The sequence below is a fragment of the Stenella coeruleoalba genome, assembly GCF_951394435.1.
Source record: "Stenella coeruleoalba genome assembly, chromosome: 13".
Taxonomy (NCBI): domain Eukaryota; kingdom Metazoa; phylum Chordata; class Mammalia; order Artiodactyla; family Delphinidae; genus Stenella; species Stenella coeruleoalba.
In genome coordinates this window covers 62,335,138-62,353,055 of record NC_137159.1, presented here as the reverse complement: position 1 = coordinate 62,353,055, position 17,918 = coordinate 62,335,138, and the positions used below count along the sequence as shown (strand labels likewise).

At 38.0% G+C, this 17,918-nt stretch overlaps 1 long non-coding RNA gene across 1 annotated transcript in view; it reads right to left on the bottom strand.

The window, feature by feature from the left end:
• Positions 1 to 17,918, bottom strand: part of LOC307196464 — a 167,403-nt gene that overhangs the window by 85,485 nt on the left and 64,000 nt on the right. The window contains exon 2 of the long non-coding RNA XR_013831141.1: positions 951 to 1,031. This is a non-coding gene — a long non-coding RNA (uncharacterized lncRNA). The remainder of the gene's footprint in view (positions 1 to 950; positions 1,032 to 17,918) is intronic.

Genomic DNA, 17,918 nt, shown 5'->3' with positions numbered 1-17,918 from the left:
CACATTTAGTGTTTATATTCACAACAGCCTAAACAGTTTTGCTCCTTTTATAAAGACATACTTTCAAACGATTTAAGTGCATTTTTAGAATGGGACTCCTTAATCTATGTCTAGCTTACGGCCACTTTGTCAGTATGGGAAAAAAAAAAGTTGAAGGCAAGAATTCTCATTTTACTTTCTTTGATTTCATTTTTTTCCAAAGGAAGTTATCCGAGTTACTTTTTCCTGATTAACACATTTCTTCATCAACTCTAATTGCAAACCATTAAATTAGATTGCCTCCTTTTAATCTTTGCTGGCTTCGATTCTCTTATAAGCAGGAATATTATAAACTTTCAGATTTGAAATATATACATCTTTCTTAGCACTGAGGGAAAAAATATTGTTTAATAAAATGGCTTTTCATCACAATGCACCTTAACGTGTACAATTATGATAATTTAAAAACTGCAGACTTGCATAGAAGTGGAAAATGTTTTCATTAAGGAAGAAAAGCTAAATATCATATTAAAGCAGATGGAATTTTCAAATGCAACCCTCTTAAATCTTTATAGAGACTTTAGATTTAGAGAAGCCTTCAGGCAAAAATGCTGAAAAGCAAATAGTATCACTTGAAAGGCCAATTTATATTCCAATATAAAGTTTATAGAGATAGATTTCAAAAGTGGGTAGTAGAATCATGAATAGATTGTATCATTTGAAAAATAATGTACATTATGACAATTCTGGTCTAAATTTTTAAAAGGGAAAAGTGAGAAGTATTATAAAATCTTGTACCCAGGGTAGATTCCATTTCTGTTTTGATTTACTATTTGATAAGGAACTGGCAATGGCTACTGAATAGGAAAAATGTGTACTCTTATTATTATTTTTATTTGTAGTATATTCCCCTGATAGAACTAACATCTGAGTATATAGTGTATAATAGATAAAACAGCTAGAAATATTACCTAATTTTGTCTCATTTATTTTGGTGTTCTGCTCTCACATGGAGTCAATATAAGAGACGTATCCATAAATTCTTGCTGGCTCTACAGGAAAACACAGGAGGCCTAGATTAATAAGAAGGCTTGTACAAAAGGTGATCATCTCATTGTAGTTCTTGTAGTTAAATTTGTTTACACAGGAGGGTGGGAGGGAGGCGCAAGAGGGAGGGCATGTGGGGATATACGTATATGTATAGCTGATTCACTTTGTTATACAGCAGAAACTAACACACCATTGTAAAGCCGTTATAATTCAATAAAGATATTTAAAAAATCATTGTGTACACATATAATCACACAGCCACCATGAAATTTTCCCCAACCAGACCACTTCTGGTCTGGTCATCTTTGGCATCTAGGATTACTGCCTTGTAGAGTTTTCAGTTATATGTGTATGCAACTCAAGCGCCAGCATGCTTCCTTTCCCACCCCCACTACCTTCCGTCTGGCCAGGATAGTCTTTTACCCGAGCATCTAGGAAAGAAGAACAATTTCTCACATCCTTTACTGAGCCATTACCCAGTTTCTGTGCTTCCCCACTGCTCACAGTTCAGCTCTGGGCCACTTTTCACTTTGATGATTACACTTATTGCAACTACTGGGCTTCAGTCCCTGTACTGGCTCTTGATCCTTACACACTAGTATCAAGAGTCGGGAGTACGTTAAGGGAACCCATGCAACATGGACAAAATAAAGAACTGTATGATTCACAGGACAGTTTCCACAGACTAGATAAAAGCATACAGACACAAATGGACTTTGTGCAGGGAATTTGTTTACGCACACCGCAGGACATACTTAGTGCCCTCAGAGTTTTTATTCCTATGAGCGAGTGCCTCTTTCAAACCTCTACCACAGCGGTCCCCAACCTTTTTGGCACCAGGGACCAGTTTTGTGGAAGACAGTTTTTCCACGGACGGTGTGTGTGTGTGTGGGGGGGGGGATGGTTCAGGGTTCAGTCGGTTAAGGCGAGCGATGTGGGGGGGAGGTTCAGGCAGTAATGCGAGCGACGGGGAGCGGCAGATGAACCTTCGCTCGCTCTCCGGCCACTCACCTCCTGCTGTGCGGCCAGGTTCCTAACAGGCCGCCAACTAGTACCAGTTCTCAGCCCAGGCGTTGGGGACCCTGCTCTACCAGACAAGTATCAGCATCTTTTAGAAAATCCCACCTCCCACATTAAGTGCTGGTTATGCAAATGATCCAGCCATTTCCTTTTGTTAAGGCACTTGAAAAGCAATAATCTTCAGTGTCATATTTTGCAAACCTGAACTGTTCAGTCTAGATTATTATCTGAGAAAGCGGGAAGAATAGTCCAATATAGGAATTGTCAATTTAGGTATTTCCTCACTGCGAGGGGTGTTACATATTCTTCTTGGTCACCCAATTGGGAACATCAGTGTTGTTTCAAACAAGTACATGGACACACACATACACACACACATCTCAAAGACTGACCACTTTATCATTCACAGAGAGTAAAAAGAAGAAAGTATTTTCCTAAATACAGTATCTTCCCTTTATCACACTACAGAAATTTGGAATATTGCTTCAATATAACCAGTGGCAGAATACTTATTCTTCTTTGTTCTCAACACAAGATCAATGTTCATCACAAATCCATTAATGTTTTACTTTGTAAAGACCTGGTAGGTGTCTTAACTTAATACTTTTCTGTACCTAAAGCCAGATTTCAATGTTAGGGTAGGTTTTCTCCAAGGTAAATTTTGTAATAATGAAGGTAAATGAGGATTTATTAATCTCATATAAAAACAATCTTCTAGATTTTAGTAGAGTACGAAAGTTTGCTTTCAATTCCATAAAACACCCTATTTTCTCTACAACATAAACTTCATCTTTTAGCCATATTTGTATCTCTGGTGATTATTGTATAATTGCTATTTACCAAATGCTGGCTTATTTGACTCATTTTCATAAACACACATACACACATACACACACACACACACACACACACACACACACAAGGAACGTACACAGGACAGAATGAAAATGGAGGGTATATTGCAAACTATTTCCCTTCTACGCCATGAAGTAATTAATTAATCCTCTCTCTATTCATCCAGTTATCTCATGTCAAACACCAGTTGAACCAAACAGTTTGAAGTTTAGTGGTGAAATCATACAGGTAAAAAGTATTTATATGATAATGGGAGAAACTTTACCATAGCACTAAGTATCAGGTACCAGGGGAGGATGGGCAACAAATCTGTCTGGGGCAGGGCGAAATTTCTACAAAGAGAATTTTTGTGTCAAAATGTTTCTGCTGATCTCCCAACCATCAAAACATTCTGTCAGGTGCTCGCTTCGGCAGCACATATACTAAAATTGGAACGATACAAAGAAGATTAGCATGGCCCCTGCGCAAGGATGACACGCAAATTCGTGAAGCGTTCCATATAAAAAAAAAAAAAAAAAAAAAAAAAAAAAACATTCTGTCAGGGCTTTTGATAAATATATGTTATTCACTGGGTATCTTCTATGGGGTTGATGGACTCCAGTAGGTAGGGGAACATTTACTGAACTTTCAATATTGGGATCTTTAATATGAACTCAAGGTTTATTCTATACTCCTATAATTTTTTTTTTTTTTTTTTTTTTTTTAGATTCCTGGAGAAGGTGTTCAATTATCAGATGGTTTCTTCCTTGGTTCACTTTCTGAGGGTCTCCCTCAGAAACTCTTCTCCATTCAGTCACCTCAGGTTAGAGACTTATTTTGTTTTTCTTTTTGTGTTACTGTAGTTGAATTATATCCAATTAAATTGTTTGAAACCTCCACAGATGACCCTTAAATGAAGCCTCTGCTTTGATACACTTTAAGCCTCAGAATAATATGTCTTATTTGAATTTCACAAATTAAATAGTTTTTTTTCTTTACATATTTGATTCATTCAGCACTCTAAAAATATCAAGATTCTGAGTGCCACAACTTGCTTTCCCTGGCTTAGTTTTGCATTGGAACTGTCGTATAATTACACAAATACATTATAAATTGAAATACAACAAAATCTAAAAATAAAATTAAACATAAAATGCTCTTGTAGCACGGACTGGTTGAGGCACTATTTAGGCATCAGTAACCCCCAGTGGGTAATTAGGTTCATATGCTTAAAACATTTGTAATAACAGAAATTCCCATAGGACCCTTGCAATTATTTAGAAGCTGTCATTCCATGCTAAGATTGTGGTTACACCTCAGAATGCTTACTTTAATTAACAAATAAAATTTGTTTCTAGATACTGTTTCTTGATGAGGAAATTATAGTGGGCTTAATTGTTATTATGCTATTTGTTGTAACAGATTATCTAATGCAGAAAGCAGCAGACTTGCACTGATATCTAAGACAGAGTTCAGCTATACAAGGCAAATTGGGCCATGCACAGCATTTGCAGAGCTTCAATTAGCTAATCAGTGGATTGAAAATGTACAATGCTAGTCCCCATGGGGAAGAAATGTCACACCCAAATAAATTCTTCAAAGAACACTATATGTAAAACACTATATTCTTTGTAAAAGGTGCAAGGCTAAATCAGACATAATTCTTGTCTTTTGCAGATGATTCCCAGGCAATACAGAGATAGTCATATATAAATAAATAACTGTGTCAGGTAGAAAGAAATTTGTGCTATCATGGAGGATTAGCAAAATGATGTAGAGGGAGTTAAAGTTGACTTGATCCAAGAATAGCATTTGACTTGAACCATTAGTGGAATCTGGAAGTATTGAAACATATAGCCATTGAGAAGACTAAAGGAAAATCCTCTGGCTTTTTAGTATGTATAAAATGAGACGAGGCTGGAAAATTAGCTAAATGTTAGAGGGCATTTAAGACCAGTCAAAATAGTTTAGATTTTATTCTACAGGCAATAAGTAGATGTTGAAGAGTCTTAACAAAATGAGTGTTGTTATCTACCTTATATATATTTTTAGGAAGAAAAGGAGAGTGGGCATGTCAGTAACTAACTGCAGAGACAATTGCAATAGAGCTGAATAAAGATGATTAGGGCCTGGGGCAGCTGTGGTGAATATAACGGGGCAGAGAAGAGACATATTAAACTCAATAGAGTAGGATGTGATGAATTACTGAATGTAGAACAAGACAAAAAGGAAGTGCTAAAAGTATTTTTAAATGTACTAGCATAGGTATCTGGTAAGCCATTGGTCAAACTGGGAACCCAGAGGAAGATCAACTTGGGGGACAAAATGACTGGATTCCAACTGCGCCTTGTTGAAATTAAGGAATCTAAAATTAGATTCAGAAGGAAAAGTAGATCCCACCTGATGCTCATAGGAGAGAGATGCAGAGAAGGCAGAGAGGTGGAACCGATTTGCAGAAGAGATTAAGTCATGAAAATAAATGATCTCAAGAATAAAATGTCTGGCTTCCGGGAAGATGGCGGAGGAGTGAGATGCAGGGATCACCTTCCTCTCCACAGATACACCAGAAATACATCTACACGTGGAACAACTCCTACAGAACACCTACTGAATGCTGACAGAAGACCTCAGACTTCCCAAAAGGCAAGAAACCCCCCACGTACCTAGGTAGGGCAAAAGAAAAAAGAAACAACAGAGACAAAAGGATAGGGACGGGACCTGCACCACTGAGAGGGAGCTGTGAAGGAGGAAAGCTTTCCACACACTAGGAAGCCCCTTCGCGGGCGGGACTGCGGGAGGCGGAGGGGGAAGCTTTGGAGCCACTGAGGAGAGCGCAGCAACAGGGGTGCAGAGGGCAAAGCGGGGAGATTCCCGCACAGAGGATCAGGGCCGACCGGCACTCACCAGCCCGAGAGGCTTGTCTGCTCCCCCGCCAGGGCGGGCGGGGCTAGAAGTTGAGGCTCGGGCTTCGGTTGGAGGCAGGGAGAGGACTGGGGTTGGCGGCGTGAACACAGCCTGCAGGGGTTAGTGCACCACGGCTAGCCGGGAGGGAGTCCGGGGAAAAGTCTGGGCCTGCCGAAGAGGCAAGGGACTTTTTCTTACCTCTTTGTTTCCTGGTGCGCGAGGGGAGGGCTTCTTAAGAGCGCTGCTTAAAGGAGCTCCAGAGACCGGCGCGAGCCGAGGCTAACAGCGCGGACCCCAGAGACGGGCAGGAGACGCTAGGGCTGCTGCTGCCGCCACCAAGAAGCCTGTGTGCGAGCACAGGTCACTATCCACACGCCACTGCCAGGGTCCCGGGATCCAGAGACAACTTCCCCGGGAGAACGCACGGCACGCCTCAGGCTCGTGCAACGTCACGCAGGCCTCTGACGCAGCAGGCACGCACCGCACTCCGTGCCCCTCCCTCCCCCCCCGCCCCGGGGCCTGAGTGAGCCAACACCGCACTCCGTGCCCCTCCCTCCCCCCAGGCCTGAGTGAGCCAGAGCCGCCGAATCAGCGGCTCCTTTAACCCCGTCCTGGCTGAGCGAAGAACAGATGCCCTCCGGCACCCTACACGCAGAGGCGGGGCCAAATCCAAAGCTGAGCCCCTGGGAGCTATGAGAACAAAGAAGAGAAAGGGATATCTCTATCCGTCCGTTTTTTTGTTGTTGTTTTAAAAAAAATTTTTTTCTCTTAAAAATTATTTTTTATTTTAATAACTTTATATTTTATCTTACTTTATTTTATTTTACTATATCTCCTTTCTTTTTTTCCTTCTTTCCCTCCTTCCTTCCTTCCACCCTCCCTCCCTCCTTTCTTTCCTTCTCTCTTTCTGCTTCTACTAATTTTTTCTTTCTTCTTTTTCTCCCTTTTACTCTGAGACGTGTGGATGAAAGGCTCTTGGTGTAGCAGCCAGGAGTCAGTGCTGTGCCTCTGAGGAGGGAGAGCCAACTTCAGGAAACTGGTCAACAAGAGACCTCCCAGCTCCACATAATAACAAACGGCGAAAATCTCCCAGAGATCTCCATCTCAACACCAGCACCCAGCTTCACACGACCAGCAAGCTACAGTGCTGGACATCCTATGCCAAACAACTAGCAAGACAGGAACACAACCCCACCCATTAGCAGAGAGGCTGCCTACAATCATAATAAGTCCACAGACACCCCAAAACACACCACCAGACCTGGACCTGCCCACCAGAAAGACAAGATCCAGCCTCATCCACCACAACACAGGCCCTAGTCCCCTCCACCAGGAAGCCTACACAACCCACTGAACCAACCTTAGCCACTGGGGACAGACACCAAAAACAACAGGAACTACGAACCTGCAGCCTGCAAAAAGGAAACCTGAAACACAGTAAGATAAGAAAAATGAGAAGACAGAAAAACACACAGCAGATGAAGGAGCAAGATAAAAACCCACCAGACCTAACAAATGTAGAGGAAATAGGCAGTCTACCTGAAAAAGAATTCAGAATAATGATAGTAAAGATGATCCAAAATCTTGGAAATACAATAGAAAAAATGCAAGAAACATTTAACAAGGGTCTAGAAGAACTAAAGATGAAACAAATGACGATGAACACCACAATAAATGAAATTAAAAATACTCTAGATGGCATCAATAGCAGAATAACTGAGGCAGAAGAACAGATAAGTGACCTGGAAGATAAAATAGTGGAAATAACTACTGCAGAGCAGAATAAGGAAAAAAAGAATGAAAAGAACTGAGGACAGTCTCAGAGACCTCTGGGACAACATCAAACGCACCAACATTCGAATTATAGGGGTTCCAGAAGAAGAAGAGAAAAAGAAAGGGACTGAGAAAATATTTGAAGAGATTATAGTTGAAAACTTCCCTAATATGGGAAAGGAAATAGTTAATCAAGTCCAGGAAGCACAGAGAGTCCCATACAGGATAAATCCAAGGAGAAATATGCCAAGACATATATTAATCAAACTGTCAAAATTAAATACAAAGAAAACATATTAAAAGCAGCAAGGGAAAAATAACAAATAACACACAAGGGAATCCCCATAAGGTTAACAGCTGATCTCTCAGCAGAAACCCTACAAGCCAGAAGGGAGTGGCAGGACATACTGAAAGTGATGAAGGAGAAAAACCTGCAGCCAAGACTACTCTACCCAGCAAGGATCTCATTCAGATTTGATGGAGAAATTAAAACCTTTACAGACAAGCAAAAGCTGAGAGAGTTCAGCACCACCAAACCAGCTTTACAACAACTGCTAAAGGAACTTCTCTAGGCAAGAAACACAAGAGAAGGAAAAGACCTACAATAACGAACCCAAAACAATTAAGAAAATGGAAATAGGAACATACATATCGATAATTACCTTAAATGTAAATGGACTAAATGCTCCCACCAAAAGACACAGATGGGCTGAATGGATACAAAAACAAGACCCATATATTTGCTGTCTACAAGAGACCCAGTTCAGACCCTATAGAGACACATACAGACTGAAAGTGAGGGGATGGAAGAAGATATTTCATGCAAATGGAAACCAAAAGAAAGCTGGAGTAGCAATTCTCATATCAGACAAAATAGACTTTAAAATAAAGACTATTAGAAGAGACAAAAAAGGACACTACATAATGATCAAGGGATCAATTGAAGAAGAAGCTATAACAATTGTAAATATTTATGCACCCAACATAGGAGCACCTCAATACATAAGGCAAATACTAACAGCCATAAAAGGGGAAATCGACAGTAACACATTCATAGTAGGGGACTTTAACACCCCACTTTCACCAATGGACAGGTCAGCCAAAATGAAAATAAATAAGGAGACACAAGCTTTAAATGATACATTAAACAAGATGGACTTAATTGATATTTATAGGACATTCCATCCAAAAGCAACAGAATACACATTTTTCTCAAGTGCTCATGGAACATTCTCCAGGATAGATCATATCTTGGGTCATAAATCAAGCCTTGGTAAATTTAAGAAAATTGAAATTGTATCAAGTATCTTTTACGACCACAACGCTATGAGACTAGATATCAATTACAGGAAAAGATCTGTAAAAAATACAAACACATGGAGGCTAAACAATAACTACTTAATAACGAAGTGATCACTGAAGAAATCAAAGAGGAAATAAAAAAATACCTACAAACAAATAACAATGGAGACACGACGACCCAAAATCTATGGGATGCAGCAAAATAAGTTCTAAGAGACAAGTTTACAGCAATACATTCCTACCTTATGAAACAGGAAACATCTCGAATAAACAACCTAACCTTGCACCTAAAGCAATTAGAGAAAGAAGAACAAAAAAACCCCAAAGCTAGCAGAAGGAAAGATCATAAAAATCAGATCAGAAATAAATGAAAAAGAAATGAAGGAAATGACAGCAAAGATCCATAAAACTAAAAGCTGGTTCTTTGAGAAGATAAACAAAATTGATAAACCATTAGCCAGACTCATCAACAAAAAAAGGGAGAAGATTCAAATCAATAGAATTAGAAATGAAAAAGGAGAAGTAACAACTAACACTGCAGAAATACAAAAGATTGTGAGAGATTACTACAAGCAACTATTTGCCAATAAAATGGACAACCTGGAAGAAATGGACAAATTCTTAGAAATGCACAACCTGCCAAGACTAAATCAGGAATAGAAAATATGAACAGACCAATCACAAGCACTGAAATTGAAAATGTGATTAAAAACCTTCCAACAAACAAAAGCCCAGGACCAGATGGCTTCACAGGCGAATTCTATCAAACATTTAGAGAAGAGCTAACACCTATCCTTCTCAAACTCTTCCAAAATATAGCAGAGGGAGGAACACTCCCAAACTCCTTCTACGAGGCCACCGTCACCCTGATACCAAAACCAGACAAGGATGTGACAAAGAAAGAAAACTACAGGCCAATATCACTGATGAACATAGATGCAAAAATCCTCAACAAAATACTAGCAAACAGAATCCAACAGCACATTAAACGGTTCATACACCATGATCAAGTGGGGTTTATTCTAGGAATGCAAGGATTCTTCAATATAAGCAAATCAATCAACATGATACATCATATTAACAAATTGAAGGAGAAAAACCATATGATCATCTCAATAGATGCAGAGAAAGCTTTCGACCAAATTCAACACCCATTTATGATAAAAACCCTGCAGAAAGTAGGCATAGAGGGAACTTTCCTCAACATAATAAAGGCTATATATGACAAATCCACAGCCAACATTGTCCTCAATGGTGAAAAATTGAAAGCGTTTCCACTAAGATCAGGAACAAGACAGGGTTGCCCACTCTCACCACTCTTATTCAACATAGTTTTGGAAGTTTTAGCCACAGCAATCAGAGAAGAACAGGTCATAAATAAATCCAAATTGGAAAAGAAGAAGTAAAGCTGTCACTGTTTGCAGATGACATGATACTATACATAGAGAATCCTAAAGATGCTACCAGAAAACTACTAGAGCTAATCAATGAATCTGGTAAAGTAGCAGGATACAAAATTAATGCACAGAAATCTCTTGCATTCCTATATACTAAGGATGAAAAATCTGAAAGTGAAATCAAGAAAACACTCCCTAGAATAAAATATCTAGGAATAAACCTACCTAAGGAGACAAAAGACCTGTATGCAGAAAATTATAAGACACTGATGAAAGAAATTAAAAATGATACAAATTGATGGAGAGATATACCATGTTCTTGGATTGGAAGATTCAACATTGTGAAAATGACTCTACTACCCAAAGCAATCTACAGATTCAATGCAATCCCTATCAAACTACCACTGGCATTTTTCACAAAACTGGAACAAAAACGTTCACAATTTATATGAAAACACAAAAGACCCCGAATAGCCAAAGCAATCTTGAGAACGAAAAACGGAGCTGGAGGAACCAGGCTCCCTGACTTCAGACTATACTACAAAGCTACAGTAATCAAGACATTATGGTACTGGCACAAAAACAGAAATATAGATCAATGGAACAGGATAGAAAGCCCAGAGATAAACCCACGCACATATGGTCACCTTAATTTTGATAAAGGAGGCAGGAATGTATAGTGGAGAAAGGACAGCCTCTTCAATAAGTGGTGCTGGGAAAACTGGACAGCTGCATGTAAAAGTATGAGCTTAGATCACTCCCTAACACCATACACAAAAATAAGCTCAAAATGGATTAAAGACCTAAATGTAAGGCCAGAAACTATCAAACTCTTAGAGGAAAACATAGGCAGAACACTCTATGACATAAATCACAGCAAGATCCTTTTTGACCCACCTCCTAGAGAAATGGAAATAAAACCAAAAATAAACAAATGAGGACCTAATGAAACTTAAAAGCTTTTGCACAGCAACGGAAACCATAAACAAGACCAAAAGACAACCTTCAGAATGGGAGAAAATATTTGCAAATGAAGCAACTGACAAAGGATTAATCTCCAAAATTTATAAGCAGCTCATGCAGCTTAGTAACAAAAAAACAAACAACCCATTCCAAAAATGGGCAGAAAACCTAAACAGACATTTCTCCAAAGAAGATATACAGATTGCCAACAAACACATGAAAGAATGCTCAACATCATTAATCATCAGAGAAATGCAAATCAAAACTACAATGAGATATCATCTCACACCAGTCAGAATGGCCATCATCAAAAAATCTAGATACAATAAATGCTGGAGAGGGTGTGGAGAAAAGGGAACCCTCTTGCACTGCTGGTGGGAATGTAAATTGATACAGCCACTGTGGAGAACAGTATGGAGGTTCCTTAAGAAACTACAAATAGAACTACCATATGACCCAGCAATACCACTACTGGGCATATACCCTGAGAAAGCCATAATTCAAAAAGAGTCATGTACCAAAATGTTCATTGCAGCTCTATTTACAATAGCCCGGAGATGGAAACAACCTAAGTGTCCATCATCGGATGAATGGATAAAGAAGATGTGGCACATATATACAATGGAATATTACTCAGCCATAAAAAGAAACGAAATTGAGCTATTTGTAATGAGTTGGATAGACCTAGAGTCTGTCATACAGAGTGAAGTAAGTCAGAAAGAGAAAGACAAATACCGTATGCTAACACATATATATGGAATTTAAGAAAAAAAATGTCATGAAGAACCTAGGGGTAAGACAGGAATAAAGACACAGACCTACTAGAGAATGGACTTGAGGCTATGGGGAGGGGGAAGGGTAAGCTGTGACAAAGCGAGAGAGAGGCATGGACATATATACACTACCAAACGTAAGGCAGATAGCTAGTGGGAAGCAGCCGCATAGCACAGGGAGATCAGCTCGGTGCTTTGTGACCGCCTGGAGTGGTGGGATAGGGAGGGTGAGAGGGAGGGAGACGCAAGAGGGAAGAGATATGGGAACATATGTATAACTGATTCACTTTTTTATAAAGCAGAGACTAACACACCATCGTAAAGCAATTATACTGCAATAAAGATGTAAAAAAAAAAAAGAATAAAATGTCTTTCTAAATTGCCTTCATTTAAGAGTTTAATCAAGATAGAGTCACGAATATGAACTGTAGAAGAAATGATACAAGGTGTGATCTTTTTAATTCAAAGAAGATAATAAAATCACTTTTTTTTCATTAAATTCATATTATTTCACCTACATTAATAGGCATTTCCTAGATCTGATAGGGAAAAAGTAGGTGACCATATAGTTAATCCCACTAGGTGACTATAAGTAAAGACAAAATATGGGAGACTCCTGTAAGTTAACGATCAGTGAAGAAAGCAGGTTTGCTTAACCACAAAACAAGCTGGCTTGGTTAGCAACAAAACCGTGCAACAGAAGCATGAGAAATGCCCCAATACAATGAAACAATGGTGGCATGAGCCCCACATCCTGCCCAGTGAGCCCAGTAAGTTAATGATTCCTAGGATATGCTCCTCTGGGCACATCAAAAACAAAAATATAAGGAAAGGGTGACACTATATTGCAACCTGAAGTGATTTGTCATTTTTAGCATATGTTACCACCTTTTTGTTCATTTCCATTGCGCCATGACAGTCCTGGCTTGACCATGTAGGGACAACTCCCCCGCCTGACGTGGAGGAGGAGCTGATGATGGAAGTATGACATCTACTCAAGAATGAGGAAGAAGGTGGTCTTTTCCTCTGATTATAAAAGTGTAGCTCACTAAGTTCTGGGGGTGTGGCACCCTCTTGCCTGCCTGCTTGCAAGCCTTGGAAGAATCCTGTTCTAATAAATCACTTCTTATCTATCACTTTGCCTCTCGCTGAATTCTTTCTGCATTGAGACATAAAGAACCAGAGGTCTTTGGAGCCCCCTGAAACGCCACCTAGCAGTTTCAGATCCTGGGTATAGAGTAGTAATAGGACACACAAAAAAAATCCCTGCCTTAATGGAGATTACTTCCTCCTTCGATGAAATATAGAAGAGATGAAATTTATAACCCTCAAACCAAAGGAAGGTAGAAAGAATCTGATGATCTACTCATTTTTTGTACTTAGTAGGATATTTTTCTACTTTCTATATTTCTATATTTTTTGTACTTAGTGATATTTTTCCTCCTTCGTCATAGCTGTGCGTTCACTTGTCAGGCAATCCCATCTCCCAATTCTATCTCTAATAAGCATCCTAGGAAGGTTTACACATGGAGTATGTAGACCTCAGCTGCAGAGAGTATTCAGTAACATTCCTCAATAGATGCTCAGTCTATGATAAAAGAAAGTGGGGAAGCCAAGGTTGTGGACAGACATTGTGCCCATTCTGCACAAATCCAAAGGCCAGCTCTCCTTGGAGTTTTCCAAGGAGTTTTCTCGTTTAGTCAAAAAAAACAAAAACAAAAACAACTGAACTGTTTTCTTAACTTCCAGTCATTTCCTAAAACTGATAAACCACATTTCAGCAAACATGAAAGCACAAAACAGAAATATTTAGAAATAATTGCTTATTTGTAAGCTACTAGTATAATGTAAGGGAAATATTTAAAATGTGTTTAATTTCATACATGATTTACATCCAGTAACTACTTAGAGAACACATTCTACTATATTAAAAAATCCATGAAATTTATGGAAGCATCAAATATGTTTTCATTTTGAATTTGGTTAGAATAACATTATTTCTAGAAATAATCTTGTGTTTCATTACTTAGAAGTCAAATAATGCTGTCTTAACTACTCTGCTGGAATTTTAAGAGTGGGAAAAAAGTGCTGGGAATTATTTGGTTATTATCATTTTGCTTTGGTTGCTGAATTGGGTGTGGTTTACTAAAAGAGGGGATTAGAGTAAGAATAGAAAAGACAAAAAAAGATTAACATAAGTTACTGCTTGATGAAAGACTAATGAATATTTGAAAATATCATTTATAATTTATTTCAACTTGGATTTAAGCAATTCATTGGAAATAGTGAGACGTTAATCCGATACATATCTTATATATTTGAAACAAGTTATTTCATTCCTTCACCAAATATTTATTGAGTGTCCAGTAGGTTTCTGGTACATACTGAATACTCATGTAGTGAGACATGGTACCAGATTTCAAGGAAAGTTAAGTGTAAGGGAACAGACAGGCAAGCCAACAACTACAAATTATTCCAGAGAAGTGGAGGTGAGGAACCAGGAGCCTCAGGTGCACAAGGGAAAGCACTGTAATCAAGAGAGGCAAAAAAAAAAAAGTATAAAAAGATATTTCCTTAGACTATTGTTGTTCAGTTACTAACTCTGTGTAGTATTAGCTAAATGTTATCTAAGATCCATTGCAGTTCTCAAAATCTAAGAAGTCTAAGATAATTGCAATACATTATTTTTAAAAAAAAACAACTTAACTTTAAAAGAAATCAGACAAAGCAGAGCAATTATTATTTTTTTCACAGTATTATACAATTAACCTTTCATGAGTAATTAAATATTTCATTTTTTAGCATGAGAATTATTCAGGGGGAAATTTCTGAAATCTGCTTGTGGTAAATGCTGGTTGAAAAGATAATGAATTAATAGGAGACACAATAAAATTAAGAGATTCATTGTGCCATTGGCAAGACACATTGTGGTTACAGATTTTTATATTGTGATCTGGTTAGGAAATATTGTACTTTTTTTTCCTAGTTAATATATTGTTTTCTTTGAGAATATTTTCATTTTCCTTAGACCATATTTTGAAGAGAATTAAAGACAAATAACTATTTTGAAATATGACATCCTAAGAAGGATAAAGTTCATTTTATTTTTACTCCATTGACTACTATAAGAGCAAACACAATACAACTGGACAGAAAGAATGAGAGTCAAGTCATCTCTGTTCAACTCATCATAATTTTGAAGGACAAGCAATATAGGGGCTTTTGTTTTAGTCCCTGTGAATTACAGAGACAAGTAGAATTAGGGTCGCTTCCCTAAAAAGCAGATAATCACTTGAGAGAAGAAGATAAGTGTAGAAGTTACTGATACAAGACAATATATGATTACCGAAAGACACTGTCGGGGGAAGAGAGGTTTAACCATGTATCACGGAAAATTTGCTGGTGAATAAGGCATTCTGGACAGACCTTAAAAGATGGGTGGAGTTTTGTCAGAGATAATGAGAAGAGAGAAGAATTGGAAAGAGCTAGAGCAGAAGGAGCTGTGTGTGTGTCATGAGCTATTATTTATGGATGCATTATCAAGTAATTGTTTTGAAATGAATAATGAAACATGGAATTATAACTTGAGATAAGTCTAGAAATTTAGGTTAGTAAAGGAAAGATTATTGATAATGTAGATTCTAGTATTCCCTTTTCTTCTGACTTTTGAAGATAAGCAGATTATCATTGGTGGCATCTATGTTCCCTTCCAGTTTTATCAGTGTTCTTCTGAAGTGTAGTAATTGGACTTTGGTTTCTACACTTCCCAGTTTTTTGTCCCATTGCCTGATATATATACATATATATATATATATATATATATATATATATATATATATATATGACCCATATATATATATGGGTTACTGCAAGGAGTTATAGGGGAACTAGGAACCATGGGGCTATTTTATTCACAACACCATAGTCACCTTGGTCCCAGAAATTTAGCGACTGGAATATGTCAGAATGTCAAGGATGACAGGAAAAGTTGTTTATTGTTCTTCAGGGTATATTAACAACTCTAATGACCCAGTTTTTTTTTTTTTTTTCTTTCAATCTTTTCAGAAGAGGGTGTATTTTCCTCTTGTTATCTTTTCTGTGTGGATCTCACTTCAGTATTTCCTGATTTCATTTTTTACCATCTATGATGGTACACCACTATTGGGAGATCTTACATCAGATCACCTCTGGATAGCTGAACTTTTTTTTATTAACAGTGAATCCATGATTGCATGGATTCAATGAATCCATTAAGTGCATACTGCAATTAATCCTACCCTGTGCCCATCTAGTTACAAAATACATCCGATTGTCTGCGAAAATAAAACTGTTGACAAAAACTTTCACACAAGAACTAGCAATCACAGTGGGAGTCTGGTGAGTGACTCCAGTGATGAGTGGAGAAGATGCTCAAGCCCTTACCTGTGACACTGACTCTGGGCAAATCACTTCTCACTTCTAATCTTCAGTTTTGTTAGCTGCCTTGTGTGAATCATGGTGCCTTTCTCTTCCAGTCAGATTCAGGGAAATCTCATCCAGTTTTTCTCAAAGATGTGTAAAATGGTTGAAATCTTCCTTGGGGATTAACACCATATAAAGACAGCAGTGTGTAGTTGTTTGATGGGGAAATGGGGCAAAGTTATCTCATCCTAGTCTGCCCATCGACTAGCTATTGGACTTTCAACAAATCACTTTACGTTTCTCTTTCCCCATCTGTAAAATGAGTACGTTTTACAGATGTACTTAATATGTTCCTTAATATCTTGCCTATCTCTGATGTTCCTTAATATCTTGCCTATCTCTAAAACTATGATTTTAAATGTATATTAGTAATCATTTTTTTAAAATACTTAAACATCTAATGATCTCTCTGCTCCTGAAATTCTTCAGGTATCAGACACATATTTTTGATATGTGCAATAAGGAAACGTTTCATGGCCACATGACTGAAATAATCGCGTTATTCTGATAATCAAATGAAGACATAAATCCACCTACTTGCAAGTAAACTAGGATGGGGATGTTCTGCAAGAATTTAAAAATAGGCTGACTTTAATCTCACAGATTGGAGGTTCTGAATGTGACTGAAAACGTAATGATACTGAACTCTGTCTGCCTCATCCTCAAAGCTGACAATCTTAAAATGTTCTAAAACATGCTGGTTTTACTCTGCTCTCTTAACAGAAAACTTTTGCAATTAAAAATCATTCGCTTATAACTGATAAAAAGATTTGAGTGGCCATAGAATTTTCAGTGTGCCTCAAGGTGCTATTTATGATAAGGCTAACTTGGAATGTGCTTTAGGAGACTATCTTTATATTAGGTCTTATGGGTGAGTGCACCGTGTCCCTATGATTTATGGTAACTCAGCTCTGCCTGGAGAGAACATGGGTCTTCTGAGGAGCTGCAGTCTTATTTTGGAGAATCAGTTTGGGGTTGCTAATTAGAAATTGTCAAAATGTGTTGTTTCAGTCCCATGAGAACTTACCAGGCTTACTTTATCAAACCAGCAGTAAATAGGATAACACCTCTGATTCATTCACACCTGCTCATAATTTTCCAACTAGGTTTTAACTTGACTGAAGATGTAGTTTGACTATGAGTGATGTTCTTGGTCAAAGTGTCCATCAGGGTAATTATAGATGGTTGAATAAATTCATTATAAAAATATCAGATGGTGTTAAACCTGAGACAACTCATTCATCAAGTATTTGAAACTTACTAAATCTCTGAACAACTTATACTTTAGTACAAGGGTCTGTAAAGGGCCAGAATAAAAAGAAATATTTTTGTTTTCTTGGGCTATATGGTTTCTGTCACAACTATTCAATTCTTTATTATTGGCCTGAAACAAGCATAGACAATATGTAAAGAGTTGGTGTGGTTTTGTAACAATAAAACATTATTTTGAAAAATAGGCCGT